Source organism: Monodon monoceros, unplaced genomic scaffold (genome assembly GCF_005190385.1).
Source record: "Monodon monoceros isolate NGI ecotype Baffin Bay Population unplaced genomic scaffold, NGI_Narwhal_1 Super_Scaffold_13, whole genome shotgun sequence".
NCBI lineage: Eukaryota > Metazoa > Chordata > Mammalia > Artiodactyla > Monodontidae > Monodon > Monodon monoceros.
Genome location: NW_021703769.1, coordinates 11,644,587 through 11,653,178, shown reverse-complemented (window position 1 = coordinate 11,653,178; position 8,592 = coordinate 11,644,587). Strand labels below are relative to the sequence as shown.

The 8,592-nt window shown below is 45.2% G+C and overlaps 1 protein-coding gene across 1 annotated transcript in view; it reads right to left on the bottom strand.

Annotated features, from left to right (window-relative positions):
- The window catches only part of B4GALT5 (beta-1,4-galactosyltransferase 5), a 152,176-nt gene that overhangs the window by 78,857 nt on the left and 64,727 nt on the right, over window positions 1-8,592 (bottom strand). The window lies entirely within an intron of this gene.

Here is an 8,592-nt window from a genome sequence, read left to right as displayed (position 1 = left end):
CCGCCGCTCGCCGCCGCCTCGCCGCTCCCAGCCGCCGGCCGCCGCTGGCCGGGCCACATGAAGCGGGCGGGGGCCTGAGCGGCCCGATAGAGAGCGCAGCGGCGGGGGCGGGGCGGGGCGGGGCGGGGGCGGGGCGGGCCGCGGGGGCGGGGAGGGGCGGGGAGGGGCGGGGCTAGCGCCGCCGGGCACCGTCGCAAAAGACCCGCACGCGCGCGCTCACAGAGCGATCCCCTGTTTGGCCCCCGCGGCGGCGCAGCGGCCCGCAGGGAAAGTCGCCAAATGTTGACAGCCCCTCTACCGGCGCGGCCACCGCCCTGGCTTTTGGGGAACGTCGCTCAAGTGCCCGTCGGTCCGCTCTTGGACGCCCCCAACCTGGGAGCTAAGGGGCCGTATGCAATGTCTGACTCGGCTGGCCACCCACTGCGACAGAAGAGCAGGGACTGTAGGCATGAGGGCTCGGTATACACCTCCATTCATTCATTCAGTTCACCATTTATTGAAAGCCAGACATATGCCAGACACCGTTCTTGGCGCTGGGGATGCTACATAGAACAAAACAGACAAAATCTGTCTTCTTGAACATAACATTCAAATGGGAGGAGAAAAAGAAACAAATCAGTTCATAATGTCAGGTACTGATAAGTGATATGAATACAATAAAACAGGAGAATATGTTTGAGGCAGACTAATGTGGTCAGGGAAGGCCTCACTGAGGGGTGACATAAAACAGTGAACATCAGATGCAAAGGTCCTGAGGTTAAAAAGCCTGATCTGACCCCAGCTTAACTCAAGGCCAGCATGGATACAATCCAGTGGGGCAGGGAGAGCAACAGGGATGAGGTTGTAGCTCTGGGCAGTTTCCATATCCCAAAGATTCCTAAGGAGCTTAATGATAACAGTTATCAATATGAAGACTTGCCCTTGAGAGACACTGGGCTTTACCTACCTCATTAAATCACCCCAACAGGCCTGAGATGTGTGCTCTTATTATTCTTATTGTACAGCTGAGGAAACTGAGGCTCCTAGATGGAGAAGTAATCCACCCAAGCCTTGCAATAAGGGCTTAAATAAAAAATGACCTGTCTCCCAAGGCACCCTTGACCATTAGGCTGTAAGTGCCTCAGCATTCCATCTGAACCCAATTTCCATCCTGCAGACAAATCGGTACCCTGCTCCGTAGGATGGTGTGCGGCCATATCCAAAACAATGGTTTAAGATCAGCCCCAGGCCAGAAGACCTCTGATGGCAGTAGGCAGTGACTAGAGACTCAGGCGAGGGCCAATAGAACCTGCCTCGGCCTCAACTCAAGAAGTTGCCAGCTGAACTGGGGAGGCAAGTGTCCCCTTGGAATGCCATAGCAGTCAGGAGAAGAAAGGACTTTGCAGGGATTCTGTGAGAACCAGCAATAATCCTGCTTTGTATTCCTGAAGTGATTTATCTTTTTATGGTGTTTCTTTGACTCTTTATATTCGGGCTCTAGAGCCAGACTGTCCTGGTTCCTTGTTCCTGTTCATTGTTCCCTGTTCCTGTCTCTTCCATTCTTAGCTGAGTGACCTTAAGCAAGTTACTTAACCTCTCGGCCTCTCAGTAAAATGGCCTGTATTATTAGTAATGACTGCATCGGGTTCTTGTGAGAATTTGAGTAATACATGCACACAGGCTCTCAGCTGACCAACACCCCTGGGAAATGGAATGGGAGAGAAGAGGCTTAAACAACAAAAAAGAAAAGCAAATAATTTTGACTCAGGCAGATGTGAGTTCAAATCTTAGCTTGGTCTCAACTGGCTGTGTGACCTTGAGCAAGTCATTTCACCCTCTGAGCTTCTATTCATTACCTGTGAAATGGGCCCAGTGTTGCCTACCCCATAGGGATGTGATGCAGAGTAAGTGAGATAGCAGAGGTGAGGCCTTAGACCAGAAATCTCAAACTAGCTGGAATAATCTGACCTGCCACTACTTTTGTTTGGACCATACAATGGCCCCCGCCTCCTGCCCAGCTCTGTCTTTAAAAAATATTTTCAAACATACAGAAAAGTTCAAAGACTAGTACAAGGAGCACCTGTACACTCTCCACTTAGATTGATATTTTTCCAGCTTTTTAAATTTTTTATACAATTTTTAAATGTTACTTTCCATTTACAGTTATTACAAAATATAGGCTATATTCCCTATGTCATACAATACATCCTTGAGCCTATCTTACATCTAATAGGTTGTACCTCTCACTCCTTCATCCCTATATTGCCCCTCCCCCTATTTTTTCAGATTTATCTATCTATATTCATATGTACAGTTTTTTTCTGAATTATTTAAATTAGTTGCTGCCTTATTGGTACTTCATGCTTCAATACTTCCACAGAAATCCTAAGAAAAAGTACATTCTCCTACATAACCACAATAACATTATCACACCTAAGAAAATGAACAATCATACCACAATGACCTGTAATATCCAGTCCATTCCCAAATTTACCCTTTGCTTTAAAAAATGTCTTTTATAGCTTTTTTTTAACAGTATCAAATCAGGGTTTACACATTGCATTTGAAATTATTTCCATAGTATTTGTTTATCTACCATAGTCCCTCTACCTTTTTTTTCATCATCCCTCCCCCAATATGTTATTTAAAACACTTTTAAACCCATTGGGAAGTTGAAAGAATGGTACCATAAACACCCATACACCACCATTCAATGTTTTGTTTAATTGAAACAAAACAATTGGTGCTGGGTCAATTGGACTTCCATATGGGAAAAAAAAAAAGACATCACTCCTACCTCACACTATCCACGAAATCAGTTTAAGATGGATTGTAAATCTAAATACGAACGATAAAACAAAAAAACAAAAGCTTTTAGATGAAAACATAGAAGAATATCTTCCTGTCCTTGGGGTAGGCAAAGATTCATCAAACACCAGCCAAAAAGGAAAATTTTGATAAGTTGGGCTACATTAAAATAAGAATTTCTCTTCATCCAAAGACACCTTTAAGGGGAAGCATAGGCCGCACAGTAGAAGAACTAGAAATATGTGGCTGATAAAGAATTCATATCCAGAATATTGTTGAAAACACATGCAGATTTATGAAGACCAACAAACAAATAAGGAAAAAAAAGGAAAGGCTTGAACACACATTTCATAGAAGAAGAAATGCAAGTGGCCAATAAGCACACGTAAAGTTGCTTGCGTTCATTTGTCCTCTGAAAAATGCAAATTAAAACCACACCTCAATACCATCTGTGGGCTGCTGCCAAAAATTATGACTCTGCCAAGGAAACAGAGGGCTCTGGAAGCTGAGGGAAGAGGTGCCTCTGCCTTTGTGCATGAGAGCAAGGTCACTTTTCATCCCTGACATTATATTATACATGTATGTGTTTATTTATTCCTTTTCTGTTTCCTGTATCGAACATAAGCTCCATGCAGTCAGGGATTTTGTTTCATTCTCTGCTGAATCCTTGCATCTAGCACTGTGCCTGGCATACAGCAGGTGCTCAGTAATTATTGAAGGAATGCTGAATGAATAGCAGATGTGCATTGAGCACATCTGGGCATGGCAAATGCAGAGGTGACCGAGAGGAGGTGCCTGCAGCCCACTGGCAGGACTGACAGGAAAGTGAGTAACTGTGGTACAGTGCGATGAGGGCAAGACTCATATGATCAGCAGTCTGGGGAAGTGTCCTGTGAGATTCTAGATGGCCTTTGAAAGGGAGGTGAGACATGCTTGCTCGAGGGGCAGTGAGAGGAGGCCAGCCTGCCTGGAGCAGCTGGTGCCTCCAAGGAAAAGGAAAAGGGATGGGGTGAGATCAGAGGGGCCTTAACCCTATAGCTCAGTAGGGGCCCCAGAGTCAGAAAGATCTGATGACCAACCAGTCCTGCCTCTTCCTCACTCTCGCTCTGTGACCTTGGCAAGTCATTTCACCTCTCTGAGCCTCCATTTCCACAACTGTAAAATGTGGATCATAGTTTTTCCTCCTGGGGTTGCTGTGAGGACTAGAGATAGTACCTATAAAGTGTCTGGCATGTAGCAGGCGCTCAATCAGTGGGAGCTGTCCTATTCTTACACTTTCTCCTGTGGGCCATAGGGAGCCCTTGAAGGCTTTAGAGGAGAGGAGTGGCCTAAAGAAAGGTGTGGGGGGGGTGGTCCCTTGAGAAATTCCAAGAGAGCATGAATTGGGCCTCACATGCTTGTCAACACTCAATTACAGACTAGCCCAAGTAAAACACGTGAAGAAAAGGATCCAGAGCCTGAAGTAAGTCAGAAATAACACTATGCCCTCCCCAACCCCTCAAACTCTCCTGTTCCAGGCACCTGCCCCGAGGAAGCCATTGCACAATCCATAAATGCCAATCACCAGTATTGTGATAATATTACAAAGCAGTGACTATCTGAATTCAAACTCCCAGAGGCAGTGAGTAGATAAAGGTCGTTGACATGTCATAACTGCTTTCCAGGCCCCAGGAGACTTGACATTGATTACTTCTGGTGCCAGAAACTCCTGTTGACTGAGTATTGACTGTGATGTTCACCCTGGTAAACTCCAGCCAGGCAGTCCTTTCAGAGGAAACTGAGGCTCAGAGCAGAAGTGACAGACAACATTTCCTGCCAGCAGCTTTAAGAGCCGGTGTGTCCTCTTATCCCTCTACCACAGTGACCATCAATGTTCCACAGAGCAGCTGCCCCACCAGCTGAGTCCCAAAGGGAGGAGAAAATTCCCCCGAGCCCATCAGGCCAGTGATGAACATATAGCATGAGCAAGAAATAAAACTTGGTTTTAAGCATCTGATTTTACTGTTTATTTTACTACAACATAACCTGGCTTATCCTAACTGATCACAAATATACTCTTGCGTCATGAGTATATGCTTTCATGACGCATATGCGTGCGTCATGCTTTCTCTCAATATATTTTTATAAGGTATAGCCGCAATGAAACATGTAACTGAGGTTTATTCATTTCTTGATGATGTTAATTTGTTTCTTTTTTTTTTTTTTTTTCTATTACTGGTCCATAGATCCTTAGCCACAATTCAAAATCTAAAAAATCTGAAACCTAAATGCTTTTTCATAATTTATTTGGCAGTTAAGACCTGACCTGACCTTCTTTGGTGGCAAAACTTGACCTCAATAGACAGAAAGCTATCTATAATCTTTATCATACTTAATATGAATAATCATATGTTCCACTGAGAAAATATTTAGATTTTTACTTACAGGGTGACCCATTCCTCTCAAGGGGTGTTATATAAATATTCAGTGTATGTACCATGTTACCTTTCAAAATTCTGAGATTTTTTTTTTTAATTTCAAAACATATCCGGCTCCAAAGGGGTTTGGATGAGGGATGGTGGCCCAGTACAAACGTTGCTGCAATGAACATCTCTTGCATAATGTCATTTACAAAGATGGCCTCAACAATATTTCCCATTCCCATGTTCTTCTGGAACTTACTTTAATTCCTGTCCCTTTGAACCTGGTGGGATTGTGAATCACTTATAGCCAATAAAAAGTAGTGGAAATGCCAATGCACAACTTCTGAGGAAATGCAGCTTCTGACTTGTTGGTTGGACCATCCACCTTAAGAGCCTTTAGCCACCACACTGTGAGGAAGCCCAGGCCACGTGGAGAGGCCACGTCCAGGTGCTCTGGTCAAGGCCCCAGCAGAGGTCCCAGCTGACAGCCAGCATCAATCACCAGACACGTGAGACAGCAAACCTTTAAACAGTCTAGCCCCCAGCTGTCAAGTCATCCTCCACCTTCAAGCCTTCCTAGCTGAAGCCCCAGGCAAGCAGTCCTCACTGTGCCCTTTCCAAATCCATGAGCATAATAAAATGGTTCTTGTTTACACCACTAAGTCTGGGGTGGTTTGCTAAGCAGCAATAGTACCTACAACAGTGCTCTTCTGTATGTATCCTGCGCACCAGGGCAAAAGTTTCTCCAGAGCACAAGCATACAAGAGTGCCTTTGCTGAGCAGTAGGATATGCACATCTTCTGTTTAACTGACTGTTTCCCAATTGTCCTCTGAAATGGTGTGCCAATTTACACTGTCTGCAGCAGTGAACAAGGACTTCCTGCCTCAACCATGGCTGCTATGATGAGACTTTTCCAGGGCTCTGTCCCTCTGCCACGAAGCCCCTCCGAAGAAAGAGAGTAAGATATGAGGAACTGGCATAAAAAGTTAGCAAAAGACCTTCAAGAGCATTGATTCTACAGAGACCTATGGCTTTGCAGTCAAAAGACTGACTTATATCCCTTTTCTAAATTCTGACACTATCTTTTCTATCCTGGACAGGAAGGCCTAGGGCATGACCAGGTGGCTCCTAGGGAGTATCAACTGATGGAAGTGATTCTCTCGTTCAGCAAGTATTTATATCTACCAAAGTAGGTGCCAGGCATTTTTCAAAATGCTAAGAAAAGAAAGAAGAGGAGGAGGAGAAGAAGTATAGGTACCAGATATTTATTGGACTTTTTTAGATATTTAACTTCCATTCACATCTGCAATAGTTCCAATTTCCTCCTCCTCTGCTTTCAGTCTGTGGGGTTCTCCGAGGTTGTTGACTCCATTTCTGCCTCCAGACTTGTTAGGTGAGCCAGCCTGGCGAGTCAGAACATTGTATTCCTCTAGTAATAGTAATTGATTCAGGGTTGGGTAGACCAGTCAGAGCTAATGAGACTCAATTCCCAAACATTTAAATTTGTGCTTTTGGAGAAGCCAACTTTCTCTTTCATGCTAGATATAAATATGAAAGGTTGTGAGGCTGACGCAATGGCAGCCATTTTATCCACATGTGGAGCCTGGGGATGAAGCCGGCACATGGAAAGAAACTGATGCAAGCAACAAAGAGAAATTGAGTCCTGATGACATAACTTGAGTCCTGGATCCATCTAGTCCTAGCCTGCCATTCTTTCCGCCCCCCCACTCCCCCACCCCCACACCAAGTTTTCTACCTGCTGAACTTTTTATGTTTTGTTTTGTTTTATTTTTAATTGAAGTATAACATACATACAGAAACATACACATATCACAAGTGTATAGCTCACTGAATATTTAGAACTGAATATACCCATTTAACAAGCACTCACATCAAGAAGCACGTCCCTGGCACTCACTTTGTACAAACAGAATCATATATTCTTTTATGTCTGACTTCTTTTGTTCAGCATTATGTTTGTGAGATTCAGTCATATTGAGGAGTGAAGTTGTAAGTCACTCATTTTAATTGCTGAATAGTATTCCATTGTGTGACTATACCACATTTTATTTTCCAGTCAACTGTTATCAGGCATTCGTGCAGTTTTTAGCTGGAGACTGCTATGAATAATGCTGCTGTAAAGTCTTTAGTGTAGTGGCTCTCGTACTAGTAAACTACTCTCTTGACATAACGTATCAGTCAGGACTTTCAACTCAAACTGGCTTAAACAAAAATGAAATTTATTGCCTTAAATTACTATAATGGCCTGAAGCAAGGTTACATGGGCTCATGTAATATCAGCACGCAATTTCTCTCCATATCTTAGCTCTGCTTTCCCTTGGGTTGGCTTCATCAGATTCACCTGCTCCCCCTAAGGAGGTGGTCCCCACAGCTAAGGAATCCCTGCCAAAAAAAGAGTGTTCAGGGCTTCCCTGGTGGCGCAGTGGTTGAGAGTCTGCCTGCCGATGCAGGGGACGTGGGTTCCTGCCCCGGTCCGGGAAGATCCCACATGCCGCGGAGCGGGTAGGCCCGTGAGCCATGGCCGCTGAGCCTGCACGTCCGGAGCCTGTGTTCCGCAACGGGAGAGGCCACAACACTGAGAGGCCAGCGTACCGCAAAAAAAAAAAAAAAAAAAAAGTGTTCATGATCAAGTCTCATTGGCTTGGTTTCAGTCACATGGCCATCCCTGAACCAATCAGGGACTAAGGGAATGGAGTGTGCTGATTGGCTGGACCTGGTCACATGCCTACACCCAGACCCCGGGGGCAAGAGGAACTTCATATGAACTACCTGACTGATAGTGGAAAGGGTGACTCCCCAAAGGGAGACCAAGGTGCAGTTACTCCAGTGAAATAAATGCTGGGTAGGCAAAAACAATAGACGTTTGTGGACCATACCAAGCTTTTTTTATGCTTTCATGACTTTACATACTCAGTTTCTGCTACCTGGAAACCCTGGGTTCTCATTTCTCTTCATCCTTTAAGACCCAGCTCAAATATTTTTCCCCAGTGTGATATCTCCCAGAATTCTTGGTCTGGATACTCAGATGGGTGCTCTTGACCTCCATTTCACTCTCCTTCTACTGGAAGAGGCTCAAAAGCTTAAAATGACATTCCCCAGGCTCCCTTGCAGCAAGGAGGCCAGTGGTAAATTAAGTTCTGTCAACTACATGCATTTGCATGAGATCTGAAGGGTGGGAGGGAGGCAGTGGTCCTCTTCCTGTGGCTGTGGCCCCTGACCAGCCAGTCCTGGAAGATGGGAGGAGCATTGGCAGTCGAGTCCTCCGTCTAGTCCCCAGTTTGAAGGGTGGGGGGCAGGAGGATGTGGCAGTGGTGATGGCAGGAGCAGCAGCAGTTTGGTGACTTCTGAAGCATGACCAGAAGGAACCTTAAAGTGGAGGAA